Source organism: Macaca fascicularis, chromosome 5, assembly GCF_037993035.2.
Source record: "Macaca fascicularis isolate 582-1 chromosome 5, T2T-MFA8v1.1".
Taxonomy (NCBI): Eukaryota; Metazoa; Chordata; class Mammalia; order Primates; family Cercopithecidae; genus Macaca; species Macaca fascicularis.
Genome location: NC_088379.1, coordinates 120,691,915 through 120,712,154, shown reverse-complemented (window position 1 = coordinate 120,712,154; position 20,240 = coordinate 120,691,915). Strand labels below are relative to the sequence as shown.

Genomic DNA, 20,240 nt, shown 5'->3' with positions numbered 1-20,240 from the left:
ATCTCTTCCTCGTGGTTACATGCCCATTGTATTTGAATATTTTATTTCTTTAGAAAATATTCTTTTCTTGTGAGTTTTGTTTACAAGATTCTGATACTCCCAAAACATTTTCAGTTCTCTTTTTAAAACTGGTATTTGTTTTAGTTTATTACTCATTGTTTAGTGGCAGTGACAAAGGAAGAAAAAATGTTTCTTCAGACGATTATAATTAATGTGAGAGATTTGGGTCAGACGTTTGGATTAAGATGTTGGATTTAACTTTCAGCAGTTTTTCCTCACAATTGGGATGGTCATCCTGGTCCTTTGAAAGGACAATGGTGGAGGCATTCATATTTTGATATCATTAATGTTCATCATATTTAAAAACTAGCTGCCCTCATGGTGATTGGAAGTTTGCTAAGTGACATTTTGATGTTAAGCTGGCTTTCCACACTGACTAGAAATTTGTGAATTCACAAAACTACACATAACTTTTTGTGAGCATAACATCTGTCATCACTCTGAGAGTGGAATTCTAAGGGTGATTCTCAGATCAGAATTTTGTACCACTCTGATAAAATCATAGCTCAAGGTGAATTCTATCTTATCAGGCAATAGCTAAGCTGGCACCCATTTCTTGTAGGAATAGCCCTTATATAATCTACGATGGTATACTCTTCATTTAAAGCATCTATTGACAGCATTATTTGTATGCCCAGTCTAGTGAAAATTGCTGATTCGCCATATTACATATTACCATTCTGCATTATGTAGAATGTCCACTAAAACAAGAATATATTCTTTTGCAGTATGAAACTTTTACTATGTACTTGGGATTTCTCATAATTTATCTGACTTAATTATTATGAAAATACTTAAAGGTCTGTCTGTATATATGAAGAAACTGGAGCTCAGTAAGGTTAAATATTATGTCACTGTCACATCATGAGTGTTCAGAAGTCACTTTTGAGTCCAAGACCAAGCTATACCCAAAATCCCTGGCAAACATTTTAACTAAAGGGGGTCCCAGGGGGTAATAAGTACATTAGCTCCCCAGGGAACAACTTTGGAATGCAACATTCAGGAACACTTTAAAGTGTTTGAGAGCATTCTTTTGAAGTTCTTGCTTTTGACTCCTACATATGAACAATGAAGAAAATAAAAATCATATATATATAAGTTTTTCAATTCTTGTCACCACTTCCAATTATAATGAAATGTTTCCTTTCATTTTTCACTATGTTTATTTTACTGAAAGATTATTTTGGCTAACAGATTCTGAAGCAATTTTATTTCAGCTAAAAGAGCTGAACAAATTTCAAACATATCCATCCCATCATAGAAATTATTTAGCTACACTGAGGTCCAAGTGAAAAGAGAATAAAATTTCCAAGCATCTCTCATTATCAAGTCTTGATTGAAAGTTACAGCCAGAAGATGAGGGGTAGCTCATTCTTAGTGAATATGTGTGTACATATATGTAGGTGTGATTTGATGGTGATGATGAATGGTTTGTTTTGACCTGGTGATATAGAATAAAAGGCAACGGGTAGGAGAAGAGAATCATATCAAAAATAAAATGACATTCAAATCCATGTTCTGAGACTATTTGGCTTAAAATATATAATTTCTCATTTGAGTCTCTTTTTTTAATGTAAAATGCAGACATTGAGATAATCTCGCAGATTCATATCATAGCAGTAAATACAAATTAGAAATAGTTTTTAAATGAAGGATTCCTAATGCTTATATCAGCCATCTTTGTCACATTATGACTTAATATTTTTCAGCAATAGTACTAACAAAAAAATTTATTATATGCCAGAGACATAATAGATAACATTTATTATATTTTAAATATAAATTCCATAAAATAAAATATAAGAAAGGAAAAGACACGTAAAATCAGGAAGCAACAATAAATATGTTCTGGAAACAAATAAAGCACTCAAATAAATACTTAGGAAACACATGGAAGAAAATTTTCCATGAGAGGAGCAAAGACCAATCATTCTGTGTAACAAGGGTAAAAGAACAGATCTAAAAATTAAAACTACTGCACGAAATTCTTATTAAGGTGATTGTATCAGTATCAGGTGACATTAATATAATATCATATCATAATATATAATGTAGTAACAAATGATTAAATTTCTACTTTTTAGGATTAACTAATAACATTTAATCTGATTAAAAGTTAACCAGATCACTGTTCTATACAGCAACAAAGGAATAAATATTCCTCCAGGTTTCATTAAGGCATGATCTGATTTGAGTAAAGAGAATTAAAATAGAACTCATCTGCAGAAAACAAACAGAACGCTAAAAATGGAGAGCAGTGAATTATATATTAGCAAGAGGAAATAATAAGAAAGTCAGTGAGTTTCAGAGTCAAAGGATGTTTTCTACTGCAGGATTTAAGCCACAACACTAAAAGCCATTGTGTCCTTGCTGCAAAAAATACATATAATTTAAGATAAGTTAAAACAATAACAGATTTTTTCCTTAGATGGATATCAAATCTTTTTTTTTCTGCTATGAAAAAAATTATTTTTAGTGTTGAATGTTACAGCTTTCTGGAAGCAGCAGATTATGAAGAATCGTAATCTTCTATCATACCACATTAAAAATCTTTTCAGTTAGTAGAGCATTGAGACTAAAATTTGCTGTGCAACAAATACAACTTGAAATCCCTACTTCTGTGGGCTTGGCTTACTGTTGCATGGTGCTTGCTAAAACTCAGATTTCTCCCTCGACCTTCTCTTGGTCGTAATTATCCACATAAAATCACCAAATGCATGGCTCTCAGCCACTCATCTCAGAAGGCTGAATCATGTCTGGAATTGTGGAATCACAGGCAGCAATAATATCCATAATTTGACTTCCTGGTTTTGCCGGTATTCTATTCTAGAATGTTCTTACACATCCTTTCTCTATTCATTAATTAATTGGTTAAATAATAATATTTATTCAGTAGTATTTATACACTATAGTAGGCACTGGGCATAAAAGATGGATCAGAAACACTCCCTGCCTCAATTGCTTAGAACACTGTATACATACAGAAAAATAAAGTCATGTAAGAGAGTGGCAAGAGGTGCTGTTTTTAACAAGGTGTTCAGTACAGCCCCTATGAAGAGGTTTCTAAAGTAAGGATGTGAGTCATAGGCAAATCTGGGAGAAAAGTTCTCTAGGATAAAGGAGAAACCAGTGCAAATGCACTTTAAATGTAGCACATCTCAGGGAAATCTCTGATTCTTTCTCCCTGAACCCATCCATTCCCCCAACCACACACAGACCAAATGTGATGTTTCGTTTTTTTATTTACCCATTTTACTAAATGTTAGCCTTCTGTAATGTGGCAGTATTGAGAGACCTGACTTCACTTGGTGATTCTGCAGATTAAATAAATTTATATGTGATACTTAGCATGTGATATATAGGCAGTGAATGTATGTTAAACAATAGTCACTTTTGCTATTATTTGTTTTGCAGACTTTTCATTTTGGTATGTTTTGTCTTGCTGAAATTTCAAGATAGTTGGAGTCTTGTTTGTGTTTTCTCTGTTTGGATACACAGCGTTTTTTGATATCATTATTTTTGTCTTTGCTAATACTTTTTAAGTTTACTTGGTGTTTTTAAAGATTGTGATCTTTATGTTGTAATGTACACATATAATTGTGTGAGCACAAACACACATTTATTTTGGATTTCTTTTTTCTCCAACTTTAAGTCAATTTTGGTAAATTATATTTATATGTGGAGCTTTGAAAAATCTTGCAATCTTTATTTGTAGAAAAAAGTTTTAAAATATCAATTCAACTTTCATTGTTCTATGGTTTCTATTAATAACAAGTTGTAATATTTTTGTTTCTATTTTGAGACAGAGTCTTACTCTGTCACCTAGGCTGGAGTGCAGTGGTGCAGTCTCGGCTCACTGCAACCTCTGCCTCCTGGGTTAAAGTGATTCCCCTGCCTCAGCAGCAAGTTTTAATATTTTCCTTTCAGATACAGAGTACCATGTGTTAAATTTCCCTTTTTCATGTGTATTTGCCAATGTCTTCTCATATTTTTAAAAAGTTTCGATTTATGCCATATTTCTACATGTACAAGGGCTTGTGAAGTTAACTTTTTTGTTGTTATAAGATTAGCTTACTCATCCCACTGAGTAGTATTTCTTTTAATTATGTTTTTTGATATTAATTTTATTATAATATTAGTTATTATTACTTTCTTTGTATCTTCTTTCTCTCCTAAGGTTAAATGTTATATTTAATTTATGCTTACAGGAAAATTTTAAAGCTGTAATGCATATTACCATTTAAGACCTGTATTTCCATCCAAGTGTTGTAGATTTACTTCCCTTTTTCATGCTTTGTAGATTTTTACTTTGCTTGTGTCTGCTTGTTATAAGAAACTCTCTGTTTGCTTTTATGGCTATGGGGCAAGGGTTCTCAACCAGAGGTGAGTTTTTGCTTCCTAGGAGATATTTGGGAATGCCTAAAGACTCTATTGGTTAATGTGACTTGTGAGCAGAGAATGGTGGAGGGAGAGTGTTACTGACATATACCGGGTAAAGACTAGGGATGCTGCCAAACATCCTAGAATGAACAGATGGCATCTCACCACAAAGAATTTTCCAGCCCAATTGTCAGTAGGGCTAAGGTTGAAAACTCTTACATTTAGTTTTATGAGTTTGTGAAAGTTTTTGTCTTCTTAATATTCCATGAATATTTTAATAGGTGTCAGGTTATATGCAGGCCCAATACTATCTCTTTTCAAAGTATCTTACATCCTTTTTTTTTCTAAATTAGTTCATGTCTTTTTTATGAGAAGTCCTTCAGGATCACTTCTGTATATAGACAAGCCCCAGTTCACGGCTATTCTGAATTTTAGATTTCTTATTCTTTATATGCCGCCAAGATGAATTGAATTCCATTTATGTCACTGGAAGGAGGTAAGAAGTCAATGACTTATGCCCCTGCACATGGCTATCTTTTATATTGCTGGTTTAACAATATACTCTATAAAAGTATTTTTAATCTGAGTTCAATTTGTCATTGTGGCTAATCTTCAAATCATGACAGGCTGCATGGTAGATGCATTCCTTTTGCATAATTCCAGGTATATCATTCATGCTATATTCTGTGTTGTACAAAAGTATAAAGTATGTATGTAAGTAAGTTACATTATGTGTAAGAAGTGTGGAGAAAAGGCAAGCATGAGGAAGGATGATAGTGGAGAGGGGTAGGAACTAAATTTTCAGCAGAATTGCTCAGGGAAGTCCTCACTGAGAAGTTCACATGAGCAAAACTTGGAAGGATACTGAGGAAAGGGAGTTTTAATGGAAATGTAGCACAAATATAAACCCATACAGTAAAAATCTGCTTACAATCTTATCAGGCTCAAAAGTGCCATTATTCATTTGCATATGTTAAGTGACCACCAAATGTTATACCTAATTTCAATAAATGGCAAATTTGGACAAAGAGAAAGAGAGTGGCTTGGCTAAAGTTTCAGAGGATTAATTTGGGAGCTGTAACTGGACCTGGGTGGGGTCTTTGACTGTTTTGTAATCCCACACATTTTCCACTATGCACAGCACTTTATTTCCAACTGTCACTAGAAATCATAGCAAAAAAGGCCGGATATGGTGGCTTACGCCTGTAATCCCAGCACTTTGGAAGGCCGAGGTGGGCGGATCACGAGGTCAGGAGATCGAGACCATCCTGGCTAACACGATGAAACCCTGTCTCTACTAAAAACACAAAAAATTAGCCGAGAATGGTGGCGGGTGCCTGTAGTCCCAGCTACTCAGGAGGCTGAGGCAGGAGAGAGAATGGTATGAACCCGGGAGGCGGAGCTTGCAGTGAGCTGAGATCGCGTGACTGCACTCCAGCCTGGGCGAGAGAGCGAGACTCTGTCTCAAAATAAATAAATAAATAAATTAATTAATTAATTAATTAATTAAAAAGAAATCATATCAAAAACATAAAATAGACCAATGAATTAATAGCAATAGCAAAATGTGTCCTTAAGAAACATATAAAATAAGTACTTTGAAGTATATGGTGAATATAAACTCATCATTTATACATACAAAACAACTATTCCCTTAATATTGTCTACAGTAACATAAATCTCACCACTACACTCTCATCCTCTATGCTTATTAATTTACTTCTTTTTCTCTAATTTACTAAATTATGTTGATTTTGCCTTTTAAATGAGTCTGCCTGCTTCCATGGTCATTGTTAATAGTTTCCCAAAGTACTTGTCTGTAGTTCTATGGACAACACTGTGAGGGTTGATTGGGTGAACTGTAGCTGAGGATGTTACTGGAAGAAATAGCAACCTAAATACACTCCAGAGATACTGTAACCTTTTAACACTGCTATTCTTTTTTTTTTTTTCTTAAGGTTCATCTCAGAAGTAATGTATGCTAAAATATTAATTATTCATTCTTCCAAAGCTTTCATTAAAATAGTCAACTATAGCCCTCTCCCAACCAAACTGAAAAGTTAGCTAATTCTAGTTTAATCTAACTTCTGCTCAGGTATTAGAATCATCTTCATTTTATCAAGCCAGTCTTTGCAAAGCATTTATAATGACTCTTCATTTTTATCATGTTATATAAAAATAAGTTGTGCTCAAAATTTTTTATCCTCCTGCTTGTCTCTCCTCACAGCTTTACCTCACAACTCATTTCACTGCTTCTTTCTTTTCACATGGATACTGCATGCTTACCAAAGTCATTCACTGTTTTCTGGAATGTGACTGTGCTATTTACTGTTGAAGAAAATTAAAATTCTTCATCTTTACAGATTATATTTGTTGATGAGGCCTTTCTTGTATCTCTATGCCTCACAATAATACTGTTATCTTGATTCATTTTCCCTGTGACTTCCTCTATGTGGATATCATTACTTGTCTGTTCTTTACACATTTTCATTTCACATACCTATTCTTTTCTATCTACAGATACTGTTTCTATGACTTAATATTTCTTATCACAAATTCCAATAATAAATCCTGGGATATAGTAAAGTCTATGGTACTGTTCTTTTTAGGATAATATGTGGTGTTATTTGAGGGGTGGAATGTGTAATACTCAAAAGAGTAATTTCTTACTACAGAATTCCTTAATAAAGATGATTTTGGATTGGTTGTTTTTTCCCCACACATTATCTGGGGGACATTTCAAGAGCAGTTCTTCAGAGGTTGGCTGGTCAATATAACAGAAGTACAGCAATCCACAAGTACAAATGTCCTTTATGAGGAAATAAACTGATGTTTATGAAAGTAACTCTAATAGCTGTAGGAACAAAATGTCTATGTACCTTTTAAAATAAGTTCCAATAGACAGCAGCCCATTTAAATACTTATTAAATAAAAGCAGAAGTAGCCAAAATTTTGACCTTTTAAATCTAATAGATTTTGCCAGGGAAGTAACTATATTAGATAACAGAGACAATTCTTTGGCAGGAAATTGATATCTGATTGAAATTCAAGTTATCAGAATTATTCAACAAAGATCTAGTATTTCCCCAAGGACTATTCTTACATGATTTGTGAAACTGTGAATATAAGTTCTTCAGATTCAATGTCAGTTATTTCTTGTAGGGTAGCGAGTGTCTGTAGAACTTCACACACGGATCTTTTTAGTGTGCCATACAGTTTCAGAAAAATAGTACTAAATTTAGAAACTTAGTATTTCTTGCGTTTTCATTTTAAAGACAAGAGAACTCTATTTTTAGAAAACCCTGTGTACTTTATCTTTAAATATACAACGAGCAGAAAACTTTCGGGTCACATAAATGTACAGGTTATTATCTTATGATTCCTTTTAAAGTTATACATGAGATTTCACTGAAATTTGAATTTTAAGAAAACTACATTGATAGTCTCATTTTTAAAGTTATTCAAAGTCTATGGCTTAATATTTTGTGTGTCAATGGTCATTTGCCATTGTTTTCCCTATCCTACATCTAATATCACTTCTAAGATTGCTAGATTAGCAAAAGAATAATTAATTAATTGACAAATAGATCGATTAATTAATTAGTATAAGTACACCCTATTCAGACTTGCTAAATTTGTAAACTCTAGACTGGAGGTAATTTCTGTGGCTTGTGACCAGGAGCTTTGACTGATATACGACTTCTTATCCAGGTTCTCAGCATCCTTAAAGACCTGTCAAAGGGCGATTATCTATGTGCTACTTCACTAATCCCCCAAAATAGTTATAGTTTTAATGTAAATTATATTAAGCAACTGGTTTTAATAAGTCACTATAGTATTTGTAATAGTCTAACTGGTATTATTGCCTGCTTTATAGTTGTTTGTCTGACAAGCAAATTTTGGGTAACTTGGACACCATTAATTTTTATGTCCTTTGATAGCACATCACCCAGTTCTATTGTAGCTTTTCAGAACTGAACTGAAATAGGAAATTTGATTACTCTTTATAGATTTTTAACATTAGTTCTGTTAATTTCAGTACACATAGTCATCCTTTTTGCCAGATTCCTTTTTAGTACCTGGGCATATACTAATGAGAAAACTTGTCTGAGTAGATACAATTATGAGAGAAAGGAAGGAAAAAACACAAGAAGGAAGGTCCAGAAATCATTTTCATAGTGACATGGAACGCACAACGTTGACCACGTTAACATCAGACATTACCCACCTAAGCTAATAAGCCATGGAAAATTGCAGATGTTTAAAAGTCAGTAATGAAATAAAACCCAGACTGTTGACCTACACATGTGAATATGCCTAAACATAGGCCCTTAAAACTGTGCCTCTGGATGAAAGGGAAAAGTTAATAAAGATTGAAAGCTCTGTCTGCATAGCTTTACATGCTGGTGTTTAAAAAAAGCAAAAATAAACAAGGCTAATAATATTTCAAGGTAGAGCCTGAGATGGCAATGTGTTCAACGTGCAAGATTTCAGATTACATGTTTTCAGTGTATATAACTTCAGACATTACTTCAAAGCAGGCAAAATGTACCTCTTTAAACTATGTGTTCAAGGCTCCAGTTGCTGCTATGCAATATGTGGTTTGTTATATCAGTGGTTACAACTTGACACAGCCATATATAAATGGTTTGGTGCACAATTTAGGACTCCAGTGTATATGATATATATAACTTTAGGTGCCAGAATTTATAGAATACTCAGAATTCACATTTCCTCATATCCAGAATATATACCTGAATTCACTAGTGGATACAGCTTCACATGCTTAAGTAATTCAGATTACTTCCATTTTAAGAAACTGAGGCAAGAAAGAAATTTCATAAATAATATTCATATAGTGTGTGTAAGTTTGGGTTTCCCAGAAAAACAAAACCAATAGGATACATATATACAAAGATATACACTACAAGGGGTTGGATTTTATTATTATGGAGTCTCAGAAATCCCATGTTCTGCAGTTGGAAAGCTGGAGACCCAAGAGAGCCAATGGTATAGTCTTTGTTTGAGTCCCAAAGGCTTGAGACTCATGAAATCCAGTGGTGTAAGGTCATGTGTGAATCTGGACCTGAGTTAAAAGGAAGGACATAGTTCTATTATCAGTCTTCTTTAAAATATTTTCTTTAATACTGTGCATTCAAAATAAATTATACTATATGCAGGCTAAATGTACAGTGTACTTTAAATATGATTTAATATAGTTTAAAATGTTCTTCCACAATTAATACACTTCCAACAATTAACGAAATGAAATAATTACAATCTATTAGGCCATGAGAACATTGAGTCCTGTGATACTTAAATTGACTCCCCTAACTTAAAGTTTAATTTGTCTTTTTAATTTGTTAGCTGCAGGCCCATTTATAAAATAAATCCCGTTAATGTTCAGTGATGCCAGCTTTCTTCTACAGGTGGCAAGATAAAACAGGTGTAGAGTCATGAAGAAATAGATGTCATTGCTGTCCTGTTGCTATTCTTATGGAAGACTGATAGACCATGAGTATCAATGTATCAGAAAGAGAAGAGGTGGGGAGAGAAGTTCATGCAGCCTTGACCTGAAAGGACAATGTTGATCTTAATATACATTGAAAAACTGTTATACAGATAAATAATAAAATAAATACATGTTGCACAAATATATACAGTATATTTAGTGTATATTTATATGAATACAGTATACATATAAATACTATATAAACGTGTGTGCATGCATGTGTGTGAATCTGTTGGTGTTAGGTACTGAGAATAATATAGAGATCAATAAAATCTTTTAAAATTTAGCTGGTATTCATTGCCTACCTAGTAGGTTTCAGATAAGTTTAACTTTTTGCTCAACAGTAAGCAGTATGTTCCATGTTGTATTAGTTTCTTAGGGCTGTCTTCACAAAGTACCACAGATTGGGTAGCTAAAAATAACAGAAATTTATTGTCTCATAGTTCTGAAGTCTAAAAGTACAAAATCAAGATGGTAGTCAGTCTTCTTACTCTTGGAAACATCCTACTCTGTCTATGGAGTAGCTGTAATTTCACTACTTTACTTTTTTAATAAACTTAAGGTTACTTTGCACTGCAGACTCACCCTGAATTCTTTCTTGCGTGAAATCCAATAACTCTCTCTTTGGGCCTGGATCAGGACCAATTTCCTGTCTCATTAGAAAGGCCATGCTCCCCCTGAAATCCTTACTTGCCTCTTCCTATCTTCTGGTGGTTTGCAGGCAATCTCTGCTGATCTTTGGTTCGCAACTGCGTAATTCCAATTTTTTGCTTTCATTGTCACATGGTGTTCTCCTTGCGTGTCTCTCTTTCCTCGCGTGTCTGTCACCTTATAATGACACCAATCATATTTGACTAGAGGCCCACTCTACTCCAGTATGATCTTTTCTTAGCCAATTACATCTTCAATGACTGTGCTTCCAAATACGTCACATTTTGAGCTATTGAGAGTTAGAATTTTAATATATATTTTTGTGGGAGATACAATTTCATCCATAACGTATGTGTTATCTAATTTCATCCTATTTAATCTTATAATTTAGTTTTTATCATCACTATTTTACAGATATGAAGAAGTTCTAAGTCACATTAGTTTAATGAACTTCCAACTAATAACTGGAGAAATTGACATTTGAACCTCATCTTTCTAATCACAAAGTCAGTAAGGGAATTCTTATGAAAAACAGCTAACTAAAGTGCAAGACAGTTAAATCAGTGCCACTAGATACAATGGAAGGAAAAGAGGTAATTAATTACTTCTGACTGGAGAGATCATGAAAGGCTTAATATAGGTTATTAGAGTTGAGTTCAATCTTAGTAGGTGGATTAGAATTTATTAGGGAAAGGAGAAATGTGTAAAGGTTGGGAGGGCTTTTAAAACCATATGAAAAGATCATGGTATTTAAACCAATTGTCCTTTTCCACTCAAGTAACAAGTCTTAGAAAACCTCGCTCAATCTCACTTAAAAAGGGAATGTATTGGTTCAAGTAATTGAAAGTCTAGAAATAGAGCAAGATTCACAGTTAGCTTACTTCAGTGGCTTCATGTCTGTGAATTCACTCCAATTTCCCTTAGCTGTGTCAGCTTCAGACAGGCTTTCTTCTCAGGGTTTTTCTCTTACAATGTCAAAATAGGTATACTCTATGTACACCAATATTTGCCAAGAAAGAGATTCTATTATCTCCTGGCATGATAAGAAAGAGTCCTGAGATTCTCATTTTTTCACATATGTCTATTCTTGAACCAATAACTCTATGTCATAAATGTGAATATGTAAAGAAGTTAGCACAGTACATGGCACACATTTAATATTAGGTAGGTATTAGTTGCTATTATTAGGTTCTCATTCTTGATAACACAGAGAACACTGTGTATACCTCTATCATTATACCTAACATATTATATATTTTATTATTTCAGTGAGTGTTTGCATTTCTCTTCAGAATTTCTTAATAATGGTCTATCATAGCTTACTCATATTGTATCCCCAATAACTATCATGTTGTAAAACATATATCCAGTTGGTTTTTAAATGAAAGAATGCTTAATGAATGTGAAAATGTATATATGATGAGACTAGGTTGTTCACATAAGAATTGAATAATAGACCAAATTCCCTGTTATATACACCTTTTAATTGCATGAAAATTACTTTTTTAGTATTAAATGAAAAGATTGAGAAAAATTATACAGTTATACTGCTTTTGGTAACTCATTAAAACTACATAGAACTCCAGGAACTCTTGGTAGTAGCATTAAATTTAATTTCTCTTTTCTTAGAACTTCAACAGATTAACTAGAAAGTACTGGATATTTTCTATTTGATTCAACAAATGTTTACTAATCATTGATTATGGAAAGTACCAATTACACTACATGATACTGGTGAGAAACAGTTGAATCAGTCATCGTTCTAAAGATATATATTGTTAAGAAGTGTCACAGTTAAATCAACATGCCATGCTCATAATTTCAAAAGATTTTATTAAGGTTCCAGAGAAACGTAAGGTTTCTGGAAACTATACATTCTAGATATATTATTAGATATATAAATATTCTAGGTGACATGTATATTGTTGTCATGCTAATGTGACACTTCATCAAATTGATAATATTTTATCTGTTGTTATCTTATAAGAATACAACTATCTGCTATCTAACTTCTCCTTTCTAAGAAAAGTTTGATATAATTTCAAGTAATTTTTTCTGTTAATCTCTGTTATTTTTCATTTACTGAAAACTGTGCACCTGCTTCTTTTTTTGAATTTCAAATTTTGATTTATTCTTTCTTGGAAGATGATTTTTAAATACAAGCATTATGGTTATATATGTTTATATATATGATGCCTTATGTTTATTTTGAAACACACACATATATGGAACATAGAAAAATAAACTTCTGAAGCCCATGATTACATAAACAATAAGATGTTATCTCTCATCTGCCTCCTCTTCCTGAACCTATATTGCTGCTTGTAAATGTGGGGAACTTTATATTTTTAGCAGATGTGTTTAACTTTTATAATTTAGAGCCCTTTTCACAAGTACCTTAATATTTCATTAATCTAATGAAGTATTATGATTTTATAGGGAAGGAAAGAGGTTCGGAGAAGGTAAGTGACTTAAGGTCACATAACCAGTAAGTACACTGTGTCACAAACCCATGACTTTTGAATACAAAACCCAGTCTTTTTACTATGCAGTGCTGAAATTGAGGGCAAAATGGTTCATGCACAATGGACTCAATTAGAAAGCACCAATAGTTTAAGTTTTGGCCAGAGAAATCCAATTAAACAAACTAGAGAAATCCAATTAAACAAACTAGCTAGTCCAAACTTTGAGTTAAAATTTTTTTCGGATTGCATTTAGTCTTCATCTTAACCTTTGGTCACTGGTGTCCTGAAATTTATTGACTTCTCTGTTGTCAAGAGTTAAATTTTCCTTTTCTTCTATTAATAGTTTCCAGTTGGTCCGTCTTAGTTCAGTACAGAGCTGTTTTTAGTCACACAACTTGCTCCATCAGTTGGTTTAAAGGTATAGCTTATGTACAAATAGATTTTAGTTTTCATTTTTGATTTTCAGCCTGGAGCAGTGGCACACTAATCTATTGCTGCATTATCCACAAACCTCGCTATCAACCATTGCCAAGGCTCACTGCAGGGTCAGAGTCTGAGATCTCATTGAAGCGCTTCCATTAGCAAACCAATACATTGATTCTTTACTTGTTTTCTGACTCAGGTCTGCTGTTAGTATTTATTGCAGTAATTCTCTTTAAAATATCATGCTACTCCTAAGTTCCTCTTACATTCAGATCTTTTCCAATTGTTGGAGATCACATAATTCAAACATCTACTTAGCTACACTGGGTTCAGGCTGAGAAGCTGTTTCTCAGCCCAACCTCCTGGGGTAATCATCCACACACACCTGGCTTGGCTGCATTGACCAAGAGTAACAGTGCATCTGCACCTGTTTAAGAAAATTTCTGAGATCTTGCCAACATTTTGTAACACACACATGCTCATTCACACAGTCTTAGGGACTGAGTCCATTTGTCTCTGTATCCTCTACAACTGTTATGTGTCAGGCACATGGCAGGTACCCAGTAAAGGGTTCCTAATGAATGAATTCTCAGCCTTCTGCTGGAATTCACTTCTATCACATACAAACCACCCAATTTTAGTTCAGTATTTTTTTTTTTTAACAGGCTATAAAATAGGCCTTAGCCATACCATCTGGATTAGGTTTCTTTAAAAGGATCATTTGTTTAAACATATGTACTGGGATTCTTTCTAGTTCAGGAATCATTCAGTGTTACAGAGAAAGAAAACTGTGGCTGGAGTACTGGTATACATACTCCTGCCTATGCACTGTGTTCTCTTTACCTGAGAGGTAGAAACAGGGGTTAAAAGTACTTTAATGCAATAACATGCATACAGTTGACACTATTGTATTGCACATTTAAAAACAGTTAAGATAATTAATTCTATGTTTTTACCACAGTAATAAAAAGTATTAAAAATTGTGCTTACTTCGGCAGCACATATACTTAAAAAAATTTACTGGACATGCTAAAGATTCAGAACAACTCTTGGGAAAAAAATCAGAGAAGCCCTCACAATTTCTTTGAAAACTCATTGCTAGAATACAATAAAACCAGCAGCTAGCTACTCAGATCTATACAACAGTCATCTCTCACAGAAATAACCTCTGGTTATGTTCAAGCTTTTTCACAGAATTTGCAAAGCCCTTCATGATCTGGCGTCTATTTTCTTATGGCCAACCATGAACAAGTCAGTGTTCTCTGAACATACAAATTCTTCATATCTTAGGGCTTTTCAAATGGTACTCTCTTGCCTCAAACACCTTTCTCACCATTTTTCTTCTGGCTACCTCTTATTTATCGCGATCTCAGCTCACCACAACCTCTACCTCCCGAGTTCAAGCGTTTCTCCTGCCTCAGCCTTCCGAATAGCTGGGATTACAGGCATGCACCACCATGCCCGGCTAATTTTTTGTATTTTTAGTAGAAACAGGGTTTCTCCCTGTTGGTCAGGTTGTACTTGAATTCCTGACCTCAGGTGATCTGCCCGCCTCGGCCTCCCAAAGTGCTGGGATTACAGACATGAGCCACCGTGTCCGGTCCCTACATATCATTTCTTTAGGGAGGCTTTCTTTAAATTCCCTAATGTGGTTTGCGCTTCTGGCTGTGTCTCTTTGCATCCAACCATCCACACTTTTTTTTTTTTTTTTTTTTTTGAGTCCGAGTCTCGCTGTGTCCAATCTCCGCTCACTGCAAGCTCTGCCTCCCGAGTTCACCACACTCTCCTGCCTCAGCCTCTGGAGTATCTGGGAGTATAGGCGCCCACCACTCTGGCTGGCTAATTTTTTTTTTTGTATTTTTAGTAGAGACGGGGTTTTACCGTGTTAGCCAGGATGGTCTCGATCTGCTGACCTCGTGATCCACCCGCCTAGTTCTTCCAAAGTGCTGGGATTACAGGTGTGAGCCACTGCACCCGGCCTCAATCATCCACACTCCTATAGAAGTCTGGCTTTTTTCCTTTGTAGCGTGTAATACAGTTGTATGTTAGTCCTTCCCACAAGACTGAAACTTATATGAGGTAGGGAGTATTTCTCTTGCTAATCACTTGTATTACCAGGGCCCCAGTATCTTGTATAGAGCAGGTATTCAATATTTCCTTTCTAGGTAAGGGAAGTATTTTAAAAGATATTTACCGTGCAAATTCATCTTAACAGATTTCTCAAAGGAGTAGGTGAAGAGACACAGAAAAATTGTGAGCTTGGTGATGGAGACAGTGGCTGAAGGACCCGAGATGAAAGAAGTTTAGGGTTGAGTGACTGAGTAAGCAAGAATCGAGAAATGAGGACACTATAGGACGCTCACTTAATGAGGTTCCCCCACTCCATTCCTCCACCATCCTACCCCACCCCAAACAAATCATTAAACAACAGCTTATGTATTCATTTCATTAGAGAATTAGGTAAACTTCACATTACACAACTAAGGCCAAAAGAGTTTTGCACGGTTAGAATGTGTTCAGCAAACCAGTCGCAATTTAACTGGAATAGATTTCAACCAGGAGATGATTGTATTCCTCCAAATAACCTTCATTTCATTATGACATTCCTCCAATATGTGGAAAAGCAATAAATGCACTTTCTTCTCTCTGCCACTGAGGAAGAAATTCTCCCTCTTGAGGGACCAACACTATCTTTTTTGCTGTTCTTTTCCCTTCTCCCTTCTTTGGTTTCCCCTTTCCATGAAGCTTCTTTAGTCGTTTTTGCTCATCTTTAAAATCTTAATGCTCATCTCTGTAGAGACCAAGAAATCGGAGTGTTCCTGTGAGTGCCGTGTAAGCATTGTGATCTGGATACCAGTCATAAGTCTGCTTCTTGGCCAAGGGCGGTTCTCTAAAGTTTCGCTACTTTCATAGCTTTGGAATCAGTAGGCCTGGGGACTTGACCAATTAATTAGACGAGCACTGAGACGAGACATGCGCAAAGCACATTCTGAAAAGGAGGACATTTCTTGAGTGGCAAGGAGCTAGAGTTCCTGGACCTGACCTTCCTCACCTACTGCGCCCTCTCCCGGCTCCTCACTCGCGCTGGCTACTACTACCCCGACCTGCTTCTTATAACAAACACATATAAAAAAGACATATATTTTAACTGACAAAATATGTAATCAGATATTTAATAATCGCTATTCCTTCAAGTCATCCTCTTTAACACAAGTCGCTTTGTTATCATTATCTAATTTGTTTCTATGTCGTTATTACAATGACTAATATGAACTTTTCAATGATTGATTCTCTTCTCTGTTAATCTAAATAACAGATTTTCTTTGTAATTTGAATTTTAACATTGATTTTTTAAAATATTTATGAGCATATATTTACCAGAAATGTCTTTCTTTCAGGTATTGTATTCTTCAGACAGCAACATTTAGGGAAATTCTTCTTGTTGAAACCTTGACTTTAGACCTGACAGTTTTCTTTTGAAATGGTAGCAGGATTGAGTTTCCAGCACTTATTATTGTCTTTTATATGCACATAACATAATTAAATGCAGATGTTACTTCAAAATTGATTGATAACTGAGAAATTTATTGGGTGTTTTGTTTTTTTTTCTTTTTTGCTTTTATGCAATACAAAGTCATTAATATTTTAGTAGAGAAGATTTAGCAGAAGGAAGTAAACCGTTAGGTCTGGCACCTTTTTGTTTGTTTGTTTGTTTGTTTTGGTGTTCATTCACATTGAATATCTCTTTATGAAGTTCCAAAAGTTACGCTGCTCCCTTTAAGATCTAGCTGAAATATAAACAAAATCACCTTTCCTTAGTTCTTATGAATCTCATGAGCTTTTGATAAAACATCAAAAGCAATGGTAACAAAAGCCAAAATTGACAAATGGGATCTAATTAAACCAAAGAGCTTCTGCACAGCAAAATTTTTAAATGAATTAAAAAGCATCAAAAAGTTTACAAAGCCATTTTTTTAATCGTAGGTGTCTCATTTCATTCCCTTTACTGAGAATATTAGCTGTTTTTTCACATCAATGAACGGGTATCCTTTAAGTGATAATGCACCAGGCTTCCTTCGGTCAAAATGCTGAATACTCATATTTTATTAAGAGATGATTTTCTCTTAATTAACTTGAACATTTTAAAATCAAATTTAGAGAATTTAGGTTCAACCTTCAATGCTACTTTGGCACCATTTGAAACTCTTTCAAAATTTTGGTGTATGATCTAAAGAACTTTATCTTTAAATAAATTAATTGAAATGTTAGCTGTGTAATACTAGATATCCTCTTCTGATAAAATAAGCCAAAGTACTGAAAAACAAATACCACATAATCTCACTCATAGGTGAATTGTAAAAATGTTGATCTCATAGAAGTAGAGAGTAGAAAGGTGGTTACCAGGGACTGAGGGGTGGGATCTGGGGAGATATTGATGGAAGAATACACAATTTCAATTAGAGTAAAGGAATAAGTTCAAGAGATCTATTATGCAGCATAGTAATTATAGTTAATAACAATGTAATGTATTGTATTATTGAAAATTTATAATAGAGCAGATTTGAAGCATTTTTTTTTCACCCCAGAAATGTCTGTGAGGCAATACATATGTTAATTAGGTCAACTTAGCCATTTCACAATGCGTACCCATTTCAAAACAGCATGTTGTATACAATAAATTTATATAATTTTTGTCAGTTTAAAATATATTTTAAAAAATAAAAAGCTACAAATAGCAGGAATTTCCTATGTACATGGCAGGATGACTTTCTTATGCATAATAGAAATGCAAATAAATTGCAGTAATAGTTGTCCAAGTATTTTAATAGTGAAAGGGGCCAGAAAAATTCTCAAGGTGAGAAAAGAAATTTTAATTTACTAAAATGCATAAACCAAAGCACAAAGCAATTCGGAAATAATGGACAATTTCATTATTAATGCTGGTTAGCTTTGAAAACAGAGATGTTATTAAATTGCTTGTTATTATATTGAAACCTATAACCATATTTTGAATTTTTAACCATAACATACAGTACGTTTGAACAATCTTGCAACAATAAAAATATATTCAACTATCAATCACCTGAAAGTGTTCTTTACATAACATGCTTGCAGTATTCTTGAAAAATCCTCAAATACATGGAGAACTTATACCAAACTGTTTTCATTAATTCTAGACATATAAAAATATTAAAACTTATTTTCCTTTCAGTCGGTAACAAGCTTCCTTTCAGAAATGTGGAGGTGGAAGGAGCATTATAACTGTGGTTTATCAGATGCCTTTTCTGGAATCCTGTCTATGAACTTCGTGTTGCAAGGATGATCTACACAATCATAAGCTGCCACAGGGATTTCATTATTCTATAACTATATATTTATTTTAATAGTTTTTCTGTCCCTCTTTATAAACTGTAAAATGAGGCTTAAATATTGAGTAGGGCCGGGCACAGTGGTTCAAGCTTATAATTCCAGCACTTTGGGAGGCCAAGGCTGAGGAGTTCGAGGAGTTCGAGGCCAGCTTGTGCAATGTAGTTCGAGTTCAGGAGTTCTTGAGCCCAGGAGTTCGAGGCCAGCTTGTTCAATGTAGCCAAACCCTGTGTTTATAAACAAAAATTAAAAAAAAAAAAAAAGCAATGCATTGTGGCTTGCACCTAGAGTTCCAGCTACTGCAGAATCTAAGAAGGTAAGATCACTCGAGCCCAGCAGGTTGAGGCTGTGTGAGCCATGATTGCACCACTGCACTTCAGTATGGGCAGCAACAAGACCATGTCTCAAGACAGCAACAACAAAACTAAATAAGAGTATGGCTTTATTCACAAACAGATGGTAGAATTAAGCTATTTAGTCCCTAAAACCAACACCTGTTAGTAAAAAGATAAAGGAATAGAAAAGATAGCATAATACATGCCACTTAAAATGTTTCACATTCATTCACATTTCTGGTGTATTGGTGGTTTCCTTGAAATTTCTATTGGTGAAGGAATGAAAAAAAATCTAAGCTATCAGCAATACTATAAGAATGGCCTAGGGAGATCAGTAGCTGGGATGTTGGCGAGAGTTATCTCATTTCTTCACACAAAGAGACAAGGAGGCAGATGAACAAAGGGATAGATCTATATCAGAGGGCTTCTTAAAAGTCACTCTAACTCTACCCATCCTGTGCTTTTTTATTCATTTATTCTCATGCTACTAATAAAGACATACCAGAGACTGGGTAATTTATAAATAAAAGAGGTTTAATTGACTCACAGTTCATCATGGCTTGGGGGGGCCTCAGGAAACTTGCAATTCTGGCAGAAAGGGAAGCAAACATGTCCTTCTTCACATGATGGCAGGAAGAAGAATGTGAGATGAACCAAGGCGGAAGCCCCTTAAAAAAACCATCAGATCTCATGAGAACTTACTATCACCAGAATAGTGTAGAGGAAAACACTCCCATGATTCAATTACCTCCCACTGGATCCCTCTCACCACACATGTGGTTTACGGGAACTACAATTCAAGATGAGATTTGGGTGGGGACACAGCCAAATCATATCACCTTTCAACATAAATATGAATATCCTCCCACTCCTGGCCTGATGGTTTTTCTATTCCTTTCCTCAAATAACTTTTCCTTTGCCCAAGTTTGAGCCTCTCACTTCCATGTTTGCACCCGGAACCTTATCCTCACAAATTCTTGCAATTCCTCCTGTATTAGTTTCCTATTGCTGCTGCAACAAATTATCACAAACTGAGAGGCTTAAACG

At 34.5% G+C, this 20,240-nt stretch overlaps 1 pseudogene; it reads right to left on the bottom strand.

Annotated features, from left to right (window-relative positions):
* Positions 1–16,086: 16,086 nt before the first annotated feature.
* LOC102127407 (small ribosomal subunit protein mS33 pseudogene) lies at positions 16,087–16,541 on the bottom strand (annotated as a pseudogene).
* Between the last annotated feature and the right edge of the window lie 3,699 nt (positions 16,542–20,240).